This window comes from Fukomys damarensis, unplaced genomic scaffold, assembly GCF_012274545.1.
Source record: "Fukomys damarensis isolate Sample0158 unplaced genomic scaffold, DMR_v1.0_HiC HiC_scaffold_29, whole genome shotgun sequence".
NCBI classification, from domain to species: domain Eukaryota; kingdom Metazoa; phylum Chordata; class Mammalia; order Rodentia; family Bathyergidae; genus Fukomys; species Fukomys damarensis.
Window position 1 is genome coordinate 29,731,305 of NW_022900941.1, and position 18,755 is coordinate 29,750,059.

General features: G+C 33.8%; 1 protein-coding gene across 2 annotated transcripts in view; it reads left to right on the forward strand.

Annotated features, from left to right (window-relative positions):
* The window catches only part of Mbd5 (methyl-CpG binding domain protein 5), a 137,248-nt gene that overhangs the window by 60,954 nt on the left and 57,539 nt on the right, over positions 1-18,755 (forward strand). For both annotated transcript variants that reach the window (XM_019207043.2, XM_019207044.2), the window contains exon 2: positions 17,380-17,553. The gene's annotated coding sequence lies outside the window, so the exon portion shown is untranslated. The remainder of the gene's footprint in view (positions 1-17,379; positions 17,554-18,755) is intronic.

An 18,755-nucleotide genomic window follows, 5' to 3' on the forward strand; every position in this document is an offset into this window, starting at 1 on the left:
CCCTCAGTTTACGTTCATCTGATGTTTTCTCCTGATTAGAGTAACACTGTGCATTTTAGATATCTAGATAATAGGATGTGCTGTGCTTTCTATCAGTTCATTATAGCAGGTGGCACGTGATATTGATATATCTTATTACTGATAACATTAACCTTAATTACTTAGTTGAGAGAATGTCAGATTTTATACGCATTTTTCTCTTTTCCTTATATTATCAAGAAGTACTTCTAAGGAGATACTTTGAGGCTATGCAGATATTATGTTCTTAAACTTTTACTGATTATTCTTAGCATTCATTGACGGATCATGTCTGCTACCAATTACTATGAGAGTTACTGCAATTATAATGATTTTCTATGTCCCTGTTCCTTCTACATTTTCTTAATTGAAATTTTTCTGTAAAGGAGTGTTCCTTCTTTTCTTTCTAAGTGCATTAGTGGAATGTAAGTGACATACAATCAACAGACCATATTTAAAGAGTGCATTCTGACATTTTAACATACAACCACCATCACAATTAAAATGAACATATAAATGTATCTACCAAATGTCTCCTTATATTCCTTTCTAATCCCTCCCTCTCACATCTTCCATCTCTCTTCCTGTCCCCAAGTACCGTTCTCTTTTTGTCACTACAAACGTTTGTATTTTATATAAATGGAATAATGCAGTATAAATGTTTTTTCATTTCACTTCTTTCATGCAAGACAATTATTTTGAGATTCATTGTTACTGGTTCCTGAGTAAGATTCTTTTTTTCTGAGTTATATTTTACTATATAAATATAGCACAAGCCGGGGATTTAGCTCAGTGGTTCCGCCGCCTGCCTTGCAAGTGCAAGGACCAGAAATCGAACCCAGGCAACAAAAAAATAAATGTAACACAATTATTTTATCTCTACTAATCTATTTACAGATCAATATTGATGCATTTTTCCATTTTGGCTATTATGGATGACTATTCTAGTTTTGTTTTTTTGTTTTCCCGGTACTTGGGATCAAACTCAGGACCTTGTGCTTGCAAAGCAGGCACAGTGCCACTGAGCTTAATCCCTGGCCCTAGGTTTTTTTATTAATGCTAACAAAATTTATCTTGGTCTATAATTTTAGTTTTGATATGTCATGTCATTTTATTTGATATGTGTTTTTGTGCATGGCATATATTTAGAACTTGATTTTTAATATCTGACAACCTGTGCCTTTTCTTTTTAGTATCTATGCCATTTACATTCAATATGGTGATTAATATAATTAAGTTTAAGTCTGTCATTTTGCTTTGACTTGTTTCTCATTTTCTTATTTGTATTACTTTTTTTCTTGTGGCAGGGATTCAATTGTTTCTCATTTTGTATTTGTCCCATTTGTTCTTTGTTCTCTTCAGCTTTTCACTATCTGCTTTAAAGTGTTAATACATAATCTCACTTTTAGTAGTAGAACCTTGTTAGGGTAATTCTATCTCTTTCCATTTAGCTTTTATGGTGTAGTTGTTTTTGTTTTGTTTTGAGACAGGGTCTCACTATGTAGTTCAGACTAGCCTTGAACTTACTGTGTAGCCCAGGCTGATCTCAAACTCAGTGATCCTCCTGATTTGGTTTCCAAATCCTGGGATTACAGGAATGCACCATCACACCTAGCCTTTTTGTGGTGCAGTTGTTAGATATTTTGCTTTCTTATGTATTATGAACCCTTGTTATATTGTTTTTATTTAAATAGTTGATGGTCTTTAAAAATTTTTTTAAAGGTAAGAAAAAGATCTTATATATTCAACCTTTTAGTACCATTTCTACTGCTCTTCATTCCTTTGCCTGAGATTCAGACTTCAGTGTGGTACCATTTGCCTATGGCTAGAGGATTTTCTTGACTATTACTTCAGATGAGATCTGCCAGTGATTAAATCTTTCAACTTTTTACATCTGAGAGTATATGTATCATCTTGCCTTTTGAAGGACATTATTCCTACCTATAGAATTCTAGAAAGACACGTTTTATGGGGGTGGTGCATATGTGTGGTTTTCTTTTGTTACTGTTGTCTTTGGGGTAGGACCATACCATGTTGCTGGCTCTGAACTCACAAGTCTCCTGTCAGCCTCCTGAGTAACTGGGAATACAGATGTATGCCACCGCACTCTGCTGTTTTGTTTTTCTATACTTTAAAGATGATTGCCCTGTCTCCTCATATGGATTGTGTTTATTGAGAAATCTTTTATTATTCTGAATATTTTCTGTCTTTATATTGCGTGCTCTTCTCCCAATCTCTGGCTGCTTTTTATTTTTTTCTTTATCATTAGTTTTCTGCAATATGATTATAATGTGTCTTATAACTTTAGTTTTGGTATTATAGTTTGGGAAGCTTTGTATGGTTGTTTCTCGTGTATTTTATCTTGGGACTCATTGTGCTTCCTGGGTTTGGGTTTACAATTTCCTTCAAATCTTGAAACTTTCCAGCCATTAATTCTTTTAAAAGTACTTCATACTCCTGCTCTCTTCTCACTTTTGGGGATTACAGTTTCACTTGAACTGTCCCACAGATCATTGAAGCTCTGATCATTTGTATGTCTGGTCTTTTTTTAAAAAATCTGTTTTTTCCTGCATTTTATTTTACCTATTGCATTGAGTTTCTATTTTTATATCTTCAAATTCACAAATCTTTTCTTTGGTATGTAATCTGCTTTTAATCCCTTCGAATATATTGCTTATCTCAGCCATTATAGTTTTCATCTCTAGAAGTTCACTTTGGATCTTTGTAAAATTATCTTGCATGTCTATTTTTTTCATTTATAGAATACAGTTGTAGTTATAGAATACAGTCTATTAATGTTCTTGTCTGATAATTCAAAAATGTGTTTCAGTTCTGGATCAGTTTCATTTGATTCATTGAACTGAAATTTGTATTAACTATAGATTTGTATGCAGTTATAAGAAATAATACAGAGAAATCTTCTGTGCCCTTTATCAAGTCTCCATCAATGATAATGTCTTGTAAAACAGCAACAGGAGATCATAATCAGAATATATTGATACAGTACACAGATTTTGCTCAGATTTCTTCAATTTTATTTGTATTCAGTTTTGCATATATGTGCATATTTAGTTTAATAGAGTTATCTTATTTGTATATTCATGTATCCACTTCCACAGTAAAGATACAAAGTAGTTCCATTGTCCAATTAATCCCTCATATTTTCCTTTTGTAATATTCCCCTCCAGCTCCACGCATCATCCCTAATTCCTGCACCAACTGTATTTCTAAAAAATTGTCATTTCAGAAACATTATATAAATGAAATCTAGAGCATACTCAACATAACTTCCTGAAAGGTTCATCTAAGATTCATTGACCCCATGATATGTTATATTTTCCTCCTTTTTTTGTATGTCTGCTTATTTTTGTTGATGCTGGCCATTGTAGGTTTTTCTTATTCCATCATTGGTATTTGTGCTTTTAAATATTCAGCTTTGTTCTGATTTGCCTTTTTTGTTATTTGGAAAAAATTATTTGATCCTTTCAGATCTTGCCTTTAAGGCACATGGGTGGTAACAGAACAGTGTTTAAGTCTACGTATTCCCTACTACTGAGTGAAGCACCTCAGAGTATTCTATGTGGTGCCCATGAGTTAAGTATTTTATTTCCCGGCCAGGTATGATTGTATTTCTTTATCCTCCTAGGTGATTCTTTTCTCAGCCTCAGTTTCCTGACACACATAAATTACTAATATTCTGCTGCATACCAAAGGGGAGCCTCTGCAGATTTCTGTATTTCTCTTTGTGTGGCTCTGTCTTCTCCAGCACTCTGTCCTATGAAATCACATTGCTTTGGTCCCCGTTAGACCCATTTTCTGTTTTTGTTTGTTTGTTTTCTGTTGTTTTATTTTTTAGGACAGGGCCTACCTTTGTAGTGCAGACCGGCCTTGAACTTACTGTGTAGCCCAGGCTGACTGTGCCTCAGCCTCCCAAGTGCTAGGATTATAAACATCATCACCCTGCCAGAGTTAAACCCATTTTCTCAATTTACAGAGCATCTGCTGAGCTCCAGCTAGATTTACCCTCTCTAGGAAGTGGGATTACAGGCCTGTACCATCACACTTGGCTCCTTTTCCTTTTGAAACTTGGCTTTTTATATACCTAAGCCACTGAGAAAACTCCCTCTACCTCCAATTGAAATTTTACAGATATCTAACTCTTTATTTTCTTCATCTTTAGGCTTAAGTTTGTTTGTTGCTTTTGTTGTTTTAATAAAAGTTTTCAAAACTTTTCTCTTCCATACAATAAGATGCTGGCCATATACTTTTACCTGGGTTAGAAAACTCAAAATATGTTTTTCAAAAGTCTAAAATAACACTGTGGGTGATCACTCACACTGAGTACTTTCTAGGCTCTCAGAATACCCAGGTATACATGATCCATGACTCCAATCATGCCTTTGGTTATTGGTCAAAATTATATACAAAAAGCAGTTTTAAGAGCTGGTTGTGGCCAGGGATTTTGGCAGTGGTTCTGCTGCCTATTTTGCAAGTGCAAGGTCCCTGAGTTTGATCCCCAGTAGCAAAAGAAAAAGAAAAAAAAAAAAGAAAGAGCTGGTAGTGAGAACAGAATCCAAAATCAGATTGTCTTGCAGACATCTAATAGATTGCTCCTCTCAATCCACTTTTAACACAACGAGATACTTTCCTAAAATGCAAATAAGACTTTGTCACTCCTCTACTTGCACTTTTTTGATGGCTTCTCATTGCAAGTGAAATAAAATCAAAACATGATTGTGGCTAATCAGGTCCTAGTAAGGCTATCATCTCCTTACTGTTTCTCCAGACTCATCTCACGTCGCTCGGTCATCACACTCTGGTTAGAGTCCATTACACTGAATCTCTTCCTCTGCTTTCTAGAACATACCCAGATTTTATCTAGCTCTGGAGTGTTTTACCTCTCTTTTCTTTGCTTGGAATACTTTTCCCTAAGTTCTTCTCATGACTAGCTTTTTTCTTCACCATCTTGGTTACATGTTGCCTCCTCAGAGAGGACCTTCCCATCCTTATAAAGGAGGTCTTTGCCCTCACCTTTATTCTCTTCTAGGCCCTTATTTATTTCCCTCACCACACTTAACATGATCTGCAGTTATCTCATTTTTGTAATTGTTTGTTGGGTTTTGATCTGTATCCACCACTATGGTGTAAGCTTTGTAAGAACAAAACCTAAACCTGTGGTGTTCTTTACAGTATTCCAGTGCCTACCTTTATGAGTGAAGTATAATAGACTCTAAGGAAAAATTTAAATAATTTCACTCAAGTTTTGAAATTATAAGTGAATAAACAAAAAATAAAACAATAAAATTGATTTTTCAGTTATGATTTTCATTAATAATGAAGTGTATACTAAAGTCCAACAAAGGAAAAAAAAGACATATGCTTGTAAAATTGTTATTACCCAAATTATTGATTCATTGTGACCCAGTTACTCTTGTGAATCTGTTACTAAATAGTATGAGAAAGATTAATATGAACATTATAGCATCATAACATGTATTTTTCTTAAATATCATGAATATAATTTCATTTTAATTGCTTATAATCAATTTTCCTGTTACATTTTATAACATTAATAGAGACTTGGTAGTATGAAAGTTTCTAGTGGCTCTCTGGTACATGCACACACACACACAAACACATGTGACAGCCAGATATTTCTTAAGAAAGATATAACATACATACATAGTAGAAATGTTTAATAATGTCTGATGTAAAACTATGGTTGAAAATATTAAACAGTATGGGATTTCATCTTGTAATAACTCAGCACTGATCAATAATACTGCTGAGTCACAGCACTGATACTGCAATAGCCTAGCCTTTTCTTTTTGAAAAATATTATTTTCTGTTATCATGCTTAAAGTATGCAAATTACCACAGTAGCTTTGTATTGAAGTGTGCATATAAATAAGACATTAAAATTACTGCAGACATGTTCACTAGGTGTATTTGTGTCTTACTAGTAAGAGATAACCTTAATATCTAAATTTGAAATTCAAAAATTTCAGGATTATTTTCCTATAAATTGAATAAATTTCTTTTTGTCCCACATATTTTTAGTATGAAAATTTAGTAGTTAAGTTTTATAGATTCCTACTGTGTTGCACAGATGATTTATATGTCAACATCTGTTAAGTGATTCTATTTGGCACATCTTTCTGATAAATATAACAAATCAATATTGCTTAGTAATAAGCTTAATTAATATATGCTACCAAACAGTATGTACCCTATTTCAGAAACTGATTTTAGGTCATTAGAGACTGTTTTATCAGCTAACTGGCTATTAATACCCGTCAGTAACTATCTCAAGTATTATAGAAAACATATTCCAATTCATGTCTAAAACAAAATGCTGCAGTAAAGGTTAAAGCACTCCTCAAAAGGTACATATGTTCTTTATCTTCTTATTCTGTATCTTTGCTTCTATATTGGTGCCAGGGATATTTTTTTCTTAACATTAGATTGATTTATCCAAAAATAAAATTGCTTGCATCATTTCGTCTCCTAATGTTCCTGAAATTTCCTAAGCCAACTTTTGTAGTTTAATCTCCAACACATTCCAGATTCCCAGCAGTTGCTCTGTGATGAGTATTTTTGAAACTCAGATATAACACATTGATGTGTTCAATGTTGGTATCAAGATTACTGTCATGTTTTTATTCTGTAGTGTTGCAAAATATTAAGCATTTTATGTCATCAAGGAAAAACTTCAAGTTATAAACTGAAGGATTCCAAGGATATTTGCATAATAAAAATAAAGTCAAATGCTTTCTTAAAGCTTCTATTTAGTACTCTAAGTTTTTTGCTATGAAATATAAAAGTCCATGTTAATGAGCATAGAAAAACATTTGATTCTAGTAACTGGACCTTATACAACTTAGTTATTTATTAATATAAAATTACATGTTGGTTAAAGTAATTTATATTTTTACACCATATATACACCATAAAGTGATTACTTCATACCACTTAAGTAAATTTCTCAAGTGATATCCAGATTTATTCCACAAGTTTATAAGGGGACATCCCATGTATTATTTGTTATTGAACACCTAGATATGTAGGTATTCAATACATGTACATTATTTTATGATGTAACTTTATAGCCTGAAGATGAAAATAAAAAGAATAATTTAAATAGTTCACCCAATGAAAAAAGCATTTTGAAATTGATATTTTATTGAAAAGGAACCCAATTTTACCATCTACCAGTAGAGATAGATACAGCCATACTATGATATGTAAATGTCACTTAATATTTTATACTCAAAAACTATTCTTCAAATCCCTTTTCTTCACCTGATAGTAAAGAAATATTTGAAATATTTCTATATGCAGCCTGCCTCACAAGTGTAAGGTACCAAGTTCGATTCCCCAGTACCAAAAAAAAAAAAAAAAAAAAAGAAATGAGAAATATTTCCATAGAACTACCTCTTCTAAGTGATATATTCTCTTCCATAGTATGATTGTTCTATAATCTATTTATTCATTCTCTAATTAATAGGAATTTAGATTATTTTGTAATTTTCACTCTCAATATTAAGGAAAATACCATTTTACATGACTGTGAGCATATTTGATTTTTCTTTGCACATAGTAAAGAATAATTGTTTCAAAGGATATGCATTTTTAAAATTCAAATAGATACTGATCTTATAAGTAAAAACAAATATTTCTTTATTGCATCATTTTGTATTTTATATTTCTCTCTCTCTCTTTTTTTTTTTTTTTTTTTTTTTTTTAGATTGAACTTGGAACAGATCGAGCATCGCTTTTTATGCTTGCTGGCCTTTTTACATTTCCTCTTCCCAGTTTGTCCATTTTTTAGCCTTTCAACTTTTTCTTATTTATTTGCAGTTGTTCTTCCTATGTTTCAGATATTAACATTTTGATTCCTATATGTGTCAAAGAAATTTTCTCCTGGCTATCATTTGACTTTGAAGGATTTGTTTTTTGTTTTGTTTTTGTTCTTTTGCTGGGCAGAACTTTTATGTAGTCCCATTTACCAGTGTTTTTCACTGTAGGATTTGTTGTATTTCTTTTTAGAAGACCTTCATAAGCATATCACAAATAAATGTATTTTTTTATATTTTCTTGATAGATTTATATCTTATTTTGGTTTGCTTTTTGTTTTTTAAGTCAAGAATCACCTGGAATGCATTTCTGGGAAGTACATGACTTATGAAAAGAACTCTTTTCTTTGTTTTCCCTAAATGGGAGTGTAATCACTGCAACACCATTTGTCTAAATGACTGTCCTTTTCCACTGATTTCAAATAGTTGCTTCCGTGAGGTAAATTTACAGGAGGGTTATTTTCGTGGTTGTGCTCTTCTGTTACAGTGTTTGCCTACTTCTACACTAACAGTATAGCTTTTGAATATATTTTCTACTGGGTGGGGAAATTTTCCCTTCTAGTTTTTGTATGTTAGTGTTATATCTAGTCATCCTCTAACTACCCTTGTCATTAGTTCTAATTTTTCAGTTTAGGTTTCCTGAGCAGATGATCACAATGGAGTATCAACAGCTGTGTTTCTTATATTACTTATGCCTCATCTAACAACATTTGTCCTGAAAAATATTTTTTCTGAGTAGATGATCATTTTGAAGTATTGACAGTGTTGTGTCTTTGTTTCTATTAGTTGTGCCTCATGTAATAATATTTGTCTTGCAAAATATTTAAGACAAATCTAGTTTCATATAAACATCTTCATAGAAATCATTCTTATCAGTTTTTCAAGAAGGCTTTCTTTTCCTTTCCATTGTCAGGAAAAGTATTAAGAGGCTCTAAGAACCCAAGCCTTAGGTATGGGACATGAAGAAAGTAGACATTAAGGGTTCTAAGATTAGAACATGTGGAAAAAGAAAAAGGGAGGATTGTTAGGAAAAGTATTAAGAAGCTCTAAGAGCCCAACCCCTAGCAGAGTTAGCTAACCATGACAGGTCAAAAGGTCGCTTTAAACATTCCTGAGAGGCAGGAACCAAGATAAACGTCTGGTGCGGAACAGACCCTACCCCTTTGAACAATCCATTGTCCCACTTCCCCGAAGTCCCCACCCTTTGTAACTGAATGTTCCCGTAATTGACCCCTTTCTCGGAATTCCCCCTACCCTATAGCTTGTGGTTTTTTCTGTTAAAAACTGTGTGTCTGCCCTGCTTCGGGGCTCAACTCCTCTGCCCCTGCGAGGGTTAGGAGCTGAGCCCCAGCGCGCTGGAATAAAGACCTCTTGTGTTTTGCATCAAGAATCGTCTCTCCGGGGTGTTTATGGTGCATCGTGGCGTCCCGGACTTAGAGTGGTGGGATTCCTCCCTGGGAGGATCTTACACCATCACTCAGCCAAATTCAGTCTTTCTCCATTTATCCAACATAGATTTATTTTTCACAATATTTATGAACAATCCTGTAACTTAAACTTGATTTATTTCAACTCATGTGAAGGTTGGAAGGATTCAAAAGTAAAACAGTTTATATGACATGAACCTTTCCTAGCTTCATATGGAATTATTTTTCTTTATATGAGCATTTAATCACTTATGTTTTCATTTTCCTGACTATATTTTTTCTCCCCAACATTTTAACTCTTTCAGATCAAATTATTTTTCTTGCCTCTTTTAGACCCACAGTTAATTTCCTTCCCTCCACTTATATCTGTACTGCACACTCCTTGACTTCATATCAACATTCATTACAATGAGATTCTACTCTCCATATCTTCAGTAACACAGTCGCCATATCTCAGATTTCATTGCCTCTCTCACAAAACCAAAACCCTGGTCCCATTTTATTTTTGTTTTTCCTTACATATTTTTAGAGCTTCCTTTTTTAAAAAATAATTTCAAATTTACACAGACATTACAATAGCACAAAGAACTCTCTTCACACAAACTCAGCAATTTTTAATGTTTTGCAACATTGGCTTTATCGTGATCATTCTTTATCTGCCTCCCCCTGCATATTTAATGCATTTTTAAAACAATTTGACATTAAATTACAAATATCTTGTGATCTGTTTTGTTTTCCTTTTTCTGTTCTTATCCTCAATGTCTCACTTTTCTTACTGCTTGGATAAAACACCCAACACCCACAAGTTAAAGGAGGAAAGGTTTATTTCAGTTCAAAGTTTGTAGACCTTTTATATGTCCAGCTGGCTCCAAGACAAGAAGGCCTGGCATAGGGAGGGACATGGTAGAGGAGAAGCACTTCACAGGACGGCAAGGAGGGAGCAGCAAGCGACAAACAAGAGCCTGCCTTTCCCTTTTGTCGCATGCAAGCTCCAAGCCTTTTGGGTGGTGCTCTCCACATCCAGGGTGGGCCTTTTCTAGTAAATCCACTCAGCCACACCCAGAAGTATTCCAATTCTAATCAGTAGACTAATTTAGCACCACATACCTTTAATCTCAGTGTCACATACCCTAGATTCATCCTGCTCCAAAAAGCCCCACCTATAAGTGGGTGGGAGAACATCTAGATAAACCAGAGTATCCAAATCTATCCCTACTGCTCTCCTGTCAGATAAGTCATGTCCTGCAAGATTCTGCAAAAAATTCATCATCAGTGACCTCAGATTGACTTTCAATACTACCTGTATATGAATAAATGTTTTTTTTTAATTTGCAAACCTATTTGGATTTGAGGGTTTTGTTTTCTTATGGCGTTCTCTTTTCATGAAAATTTGAGATGATACATTCTGTATGATTTATTTCGTTGGTATCACTAAGATTTCCTTTATGAATTTATATAGTGTTTACTTTGGGCCAGGAAACGAGTACTTTACAAGCACTTTATTCAGTTTTTTTTTAACACTATTTTATGGCAGGTACTAATATTGTGTCTTCAATTTGTAGATAAGGAACCAGGGTCAGAGAAGCAACATCCTATAAGACAGATATCAAGTAACAGAATTTTAATCCCATCAATGTGTATTTAGAATTCACACTCTTGGGTGGAGATTTAGCTCATTGGCACCACACCTGCCACACAAGCACAAGGTCCTGAGTTAGATCCCTGGTACCAGAAAAGAAAAGAAATCACACCCTTAACCAACATACTGCGCTGATTTCCCAGTGTGTGCGGATTCTTTTAAATGTGTATCTATAATTCGTGTAGATGTATATAGTTTCGTGTGTATTTCCGATAGATTAAGCATGTTGGTTACATAGTTAAGATCTTGTATATCTATGTTAATTCTTCTAGATTTCAGTAGTTCCATGTGTAGTTCAGTAGATTGAGCATGTGACTTACAGAGTTTGAATCTCACATATCTTTATTAATTTCTTGCCTGGTTCTTTTATTAGTTTCCAAGAAATGTTAGTTAACATTTATCAAATAGAGAAATATCCGCTTGTGGATTATCAGTTTTTATTGAAATTCTGTCATTTTCATGGCAATTAATTTTAGGATATTGTGAGATCTATTTTAAAAGAGGTTTCATTTTTCAATCAGTAGGCTTTCCATTTAATAATTACAGTAAGTCCCCAACTTATGAACATTCAAGTTGTGAACCTTCACAGATACAAAGGAACCTTGTACTACATTTGTAAATGTAAACAAATCACAGAAGTGGCTCATGTGTCTGCCAGACATTTTCACATTGTGCAGCCGTGTGCTCACTGCAGTAGAGTGCTCAGTCAGAGCCCAGAATGTCTGGAAGCAAGAAGAAAAGCAGTATCATGATGTGGAGGGGTCTGCTAGGTAGCACAGGCAAATATTATATATTTGTATCAAAGGCATGTCAGACTCACTTTGTCAGATTTATGAACGAATCTAATTTATGAATGTTCTCCTAGAATGGAACTCATTCGTAAGTTGTGGACGTACTATACTTGGTAACTTTTTTTAATCAACATATTTTTAAAATAATAAAAGAATCTAATGAAAACAAGCCATACTTCCCAAATGATCTCATCATTTCATCATCAAATTCAGTCTCTCAGCCACAGTCAAATATGTTACTTATATAACAACAAAAGAAAGCCTTTTATTCAAGACAATCTAAATGTATAATTGGGCCATTGGCTAAAAAGATTTATTGAATCAGAAAATCATTAAAAAAATACTTGTAACAACATTTTGTTTTAACTTGTAAAATGTGTATTGTCTTTTTAAACCAAAGACTTTTGCTATTACTTCACTGATTAAAGTCCAGAAATTGATACAAGTTCTCTTCATACTAGTAATGTAGCATCAAATAATTTCTGTAACAGAAACTCAGAGACACTTACAAAGTAATCTAAATGTAAAACTATTGAAGATTTAGGGGTTCTCCCCCAAGATTTACTTCTCTTTCAACTTAATTCAACATAGTTTTTTAAGAGATTGATGTTAAAACTTTTTCAACTTAGCTTTCAGAGACACATTGACTTTTTTATATATCTCATTAATTTACAAAATATTTTATTATACTTCTAAATAGAACAACAAATATCGGTTCAGTAGCTTTGTAAACAGCACAGCTGATTTTAAGAATCATATAGCTATTAAAAGCAGAAATAAACGTCCCTTCAAAAGGAAGTTTTGGTTCATTCAGTAATTTATTAAGTGGAAAGTTAAGAGTTTCCTCTGTAGTTCAAATCAAAATATGTTCTTAAAATAAATAATCACAGGAATTATTCTACATCTGACAAATGTCTATCAGAAAATAAGTACATGGGAGTGAAATTCTTTTTTATAAATTAAGATACACTACACCAACAATGTCGTGTTGGAGGTTTCATGAATCTATGTACAAAAGTTGCTTTAGCTTATGTACATAGAGATTTATCCTGTACTAGGAAGATTGGTATGTTTTTTTAAAAGCTATATTTCTTGTTGCTCATGTTCTGTAATTCTATCTGATCATGTTCTTTCCTGTCCTGTGAGTGTTGAATCTCTGCAAATGTGTACCAGACTGAATTGAAAAATCTTTTTTGCTTTCCTAGGTTATGTAGGTGTAGATTTAGAAGGACCAGAAAGAGCATCCAGTTCTTCAAGGTTTTACAAATGCTAGAGGTGACATTCAAAGCTTTAAAAACTGTAGCTATGTTAAGACTATAATAAAAATAACACGCACCTGCAACTATGTTATATCAAATTGTAACACATTAGAGGCCATAAAACAAAAATAGACTATGCTGCTCGTTTATTTCTATGGACTGATAGCTAAAAGTTTTTCTGCTAATGTTTATGTAGATACTTAAACTTTTTACAAATATTTGTTTTTTTATTTTTATGGTTCTCATTAGCCTTCTTAAAGCTTGGGTCCAACATAATATATCCAAATCAAGTTAAGCAAGCAAGACTATTGTGATATATGTATGCCACATTGAATACATACAAATAAGACATATAGGCATCTTCCTGGCATGTATTCTTACCGCTCATCATCAGTTTTATTTATCTGTTTATTTGTTTGTTTATTTGGTACTGGGGATCGAACTCATGACCTTGCACTTTTGAAGCAGGCAGCAGCACCACTCATCACCAATTTTGCAGTGACAAGTTAATGTGAAAACATTACTTTAAAGGAAGTCTCTTGCTTACTAAGCCTTGAAAATAATTTAAAATTGCAGTTGTCTTGAATATCTTTTGATTTCATACTTTTTATTAATCAATGTATATTATTATTGGTAGATGTCAATAACAGTAAATTTTGGGTAGTTCTTGTCCATCTTTGTATATAGGCAGAAACATGAATAAAAATTAAATATAATCATTCAGTTTTTGGAAAAAGAAACATTTTTCTTACTCCTTCAAGCATCTGGACCATTTTATTTGCAGAAATTTTAATTTTGCCAAATTAGCTGTTTTAAACAGTTGTTTCCATTTATAATCACTTATCTTTGTTAATTGGAATTGTGTCAATACAATAAATCAAAACATAGGGCGGGGGATTTAGCTTAGTGGTGCCACCTCCTGCCTCACAAGAGCAAAGTCCTAAGTTCAATCCCCAAAACCAAAAAAATAAAAAGAAAAATTTTTTTAAATGAAGATGATTTAAAATTTCAGTTGTCACCAACATCCCATGATTTCATACTTTTTATTAATCATAATAGTACATTCTTATTGATGGTCCTTAATAAATAATGTAATTTTGTTTTATAAAATAAAATTTTTGCTAACAAGTATCTTTTTTATGTTTTATATAATGGAGTTCCATTTCTATTTCATTTGACAATAGAATACTGATATAATAATTGAATAATGCTGGTCTGGTCCAATCTATTAATTTTACAAATTAAAGCTCATGTTAAGTGTCTTGCTCAAAGGTATGTCTTTGTAAAAGTGCATATAACAAACTCTGTTACCCTGAATTTACTGTTCTTTCTATTGTTTCATTTAAATCCCTATAGTATATTTAGTGTGTGCCATGCCTTTTAGCATTTAATTGACATGGTTAGTCTATAGGCATTCATTTATTTAGTCAACAAGTCATTATCTGTGTGCCAGGAACTCTTTAGGTACAGAGAGCCTCCCGTGAATCTAGAAAGTGTGCTGAAAGTAAAAATAAGATTCTGTTTAATCTCCAGTTTGAGTTGGATACACACCTGCAACTCGACACCTTGTGTGTTTTTGTTCACTACTCAATAGTTTTGACATTATTGTTCACATGAGTTTTTCCATCTATGGTTATATTTTAAGGGCATAAAAGTAAATTCTTTATTATTTTAAAAGGTAAGAAAAATGAAATCACCTTAACACATTATTTTAATACCATACACTTAATCTTGTGTTTCCAACCACAATGACAAAAATATATGAAACAAGAAATATGCGTATGTTACAATAGAGCATCAGGTATTGTTACACACGTGTAAACAGTACTGTAGGAGAGGAATGAATGGATAACTCTGAAGAGAACAGAAAGTTTCTTTGAAAAAATCTCTCTGTGCTCAGGGAACAATACATATAGAGGCATAGAGTTGTGAACAGTGCATTTCCAAAAAGGCTTATTGCAGCTTTATTCCATGGAGTCTTGGGAGGACCTGGCCTCATGCTTCTGCCTTATTTCCATTCCTCAGCGCCAGGTTCTTTCAGAATAGGGACGGTATTTTGTATTCCCTATCTTTCAGTGTCTAGCTGAATGCCGAGCTCGGCGAGGGTTCGGTATATGCCGACTAATCCATTGTCCTCATCATCCACTCACAGACGTTCTTGACTTGAGCACTATAAGGCTCTTTATGTTGTCCCATGGAAGGTAAAGATGTATGATATGAAGACATTCTTTAAGGAACAAAAGGTAGCAAGGCTATTTGTTATGATGACTGCTATATCCTGTGTGCTCACAGAGCTGACATTCTTGTCTGAGAAGGACAATAATAGGATAAACAATAAAATATACAGAATGCTGGATGGTTATAAATACTTAGAAGGAAAAAGGGGACAGGGATCTAAATTATTAGTGCTGGAAAGAAAATGTAAAATACTTAAATTTCCCTTACCATAATGTCCTTAGTTCTAGAAAAGAAAAAAGTACCTGCCTTATAGAGTTACAGTAATGATTAAATTAGTTAATATGTGTATAGATAAAATGCTGCCAAGTTCCTAGAATATAGTTCCGTAAAGGTTAATTTTATTTATACATTTGGCTAAATTTACTTTAACGCTACAGTCATCTCTTTATCACTCAGACGCCTCGATTTGAGAGGTATACTATCCATTAGTTTGAAACTACTTTAAATCTTCCTTACCCATGTCTTGCTCCCCTTGGTTTTTGCTTTCAGTGCTCTCACATCTAATATCCTTTTCTTACTAAAATGAATCTGCATTCTTTGATAGTACGTTTTCTTGATAACAATATTTGCTTCCCTAAAATTTGATGTCATCATTTTTTGTTTCAGGCATCAGACAGGCATCCACACACCTGGCAGAAAATATTCATTAATGCTTCATTAATTATGAAACCTCAGGGTTAAAAGGTCTGACAAAATGAGACCTTTATGTTATCTTACCAGCTACAAAAAAGAGTATGATATTGTAAATGTTATTAACAGACGAGAATATAAAATCTTCATTATTAATCCTTTAGAACAGCAATCATTTGCATGGATTAAACTTTGAGGTCTCCCACTAATCCTTTTTTACCTATCTGAAGTCTCTGCATCCTTAAATCTACCCTGTCCCTGGCCGACATCCCTACTCTTGAAAACCAGACCAATTCTTTACACTCATTTAACACTCTGTGTTCCCCTCTACCATATTTGACATCATATAGCATTACCTGATTGTCCAACTTCCCAACCACCAGCACCACCACCCCAGGCAGCAGGCTCTTTCAAATGAAAACTGTGTTCTTGTGTCTGAGTTTCCAGTGCCCATCACGGTGTTTCCCACATAATTGGTGCCTCTGAAGTACTTAAAACATTAACATAAAACCTAGAGTACCTATAGTATGTTGGGATTACCAACCTTGTTCTGCACCCCTTAGACTGCTCCTTTGTCTATCCAGGCTACTTTCTGAGTAGCAGCACCGTTAAAGCATACTGCCATTTTTTTGTGCTACATATTTTCATGTCCTTCTCTGACCCAAAGCAGTTCCTGGTTTTTTAATAATGGTATCGGAGGAAGGTGGCACTAAAAAGGGACAAAACAGAAAGCTAGTAGACTAACCATCAAGAAAGACCTCAAAGATGGGAGAGTATCAGGTAGAGTAAGTATGGTACAGGACGTGGTCTTTAGCTCTTCCAAGTAAAAAACTTGATTTTTCTGTTATTCTTGAGAGTAAAGGGATCTTAATGCAGACCAGCAATGTTTACAGTAACCAAATTTTCATAACAGGTGATCTATTTGTTTATACGTCACCTGTTATAGAAATTAAATTCCTATGAAATGTATCAGATAATCAAAAGATTGTCCAGTGGCTATGAAAATAGACCAAAATAAGTTAAATGGTAATCAGGATTCTGTTACCTAGGCTGAGTAAGGGTCTTACCACACAGCACACTATAGCAAGAACTTCCTGTCTTCCTGGAGGATAGAAGAAAATAAACTAAGGGGTTATAAAGTCCTGAGTATACCATTGAAAGACTTTATAACATTTTTTCATATTTGTTAAAACAAATTCTTTAATCCAGGGTGTCAAATTTGGTGGCATTTTTTGTATCTTAATAACAAATAAATTGTACAATTTGATCCTATAATTATTTGCCCCCCTGAGATGAGTTCTTGAGATAGGAGAGTTAACTATGTGCTTCATTTTTAGCTCACTTACTGGTGTCCCTATGTATACTAACAATAATACATGGTAAACTACTGAGAATTCATACCCCACCATTTTTAATAAACTATGATGTATAGGGTAAATGATCTATAAAAATGCATTGTACATCTCCTCAAGGGCCATACTGAGTCCTGCAATCCTAACCTCAAGGTCCTTTCTGTTTCAGAAGTTGGAAATCCAAATGCCTATAGAGGCCAGGCTGGTGGGAATGAAGCGGGAAACCACTTCAGTGAACTGGAGATCCAAGTCCTTTCTAAAGGAGCAGCCTCTGCTCTGTTCCAGATAATTGTTGCAAAGCAGGAATGTTGACCTAGTGTTACCACGGTATCCAGTTTCCCAGGTAAAGCAGGAATGCAAATTTCCATGTGAGATTTTTTGATGTAGATATTGTCAGTTACTTCTCTTACTATTTTCAAATCGTATCAATGCCATATACTTCTGTGAGTGAAATGTGGCCCAAAATCCTCCTGCTTATAACTGGTCTTGCATTTTACTCATGTTTGTCCATTTATTTTCTACAGGTTTTGCTTTTCTTTAATCTGTCTTTTGAAATACTGTGTCTCATTTTGTGATAATGAAATTCCCTTCCTCTCCAGCCTACATACATTGTACATGAACTTTCTTTGGCTGTTGTGCTTTTCTCTGCCATTCTGAGAATTCCATTGAGAAGTTGGTCACATAAATGGACTCCCCTTGAGACACTGTATATGATACCCCTAAACATCCATGAGTATTATTACTTACTCATTTTGTTCCTGATATGTGAGCTGCATAAACATAATAAAAGATCATATATTTCATGGATCTTGTATTCTCTTTGGGCTGCTCTTTCCAAAATCTACACAGAAACATTCTTCCTTCTCTTGTTCTTGAAAGAACTTATCAGACGCTTTATTAGACTATAGTTCCCTTTACATTTGATTGTTTTCTGAACATTCATTGGGCTTGAATGATCCTAGACCCTTAAACCTTTCCAGAGGCAATTTCTTTGGATGACTTTCGTCTTTGGCTGAGTTCTTGTTTTCACTTTAAGAGTGAAAGTTGACTTTTACTTGTTATTGATTAAAGACTTAAATGTGAGACTCAAAACTATGAAAATGCTAAACAGGGAACATATTTCATGATGTTGGCCAAGGTTAAGGATATTTTTCATAGATCTCAAGAGCACAGACAACAAAAGCAAAAATAAACACATGGGATTGCTTCAAACTAGAGTCTACATGGTGAAGGAAACAGTCAGTGGAATGAAAAGATAACCTATGAATTGAGAAAAATAATTTCAAACTATACCTCTCACAATGGTTTAATATCCACAGTAAATAAGAACTCAAGTAATTCATTAGCAAAACAAACAAACAAACAAAAAAACCTCATTTTAAAATAGGCAAAAGACATTTCTCAAAAGAAAACATGAATGGCCAAGAAGTGTATGAAAAAATGCTCAACATCCTGATAGTGATAGTAATAGTAAGGGAAATGCAAATCAAAATCACAGTGAGGTATCACCTCACCCCACCTCAAAGAGGGACTTCTTCCAAAGGC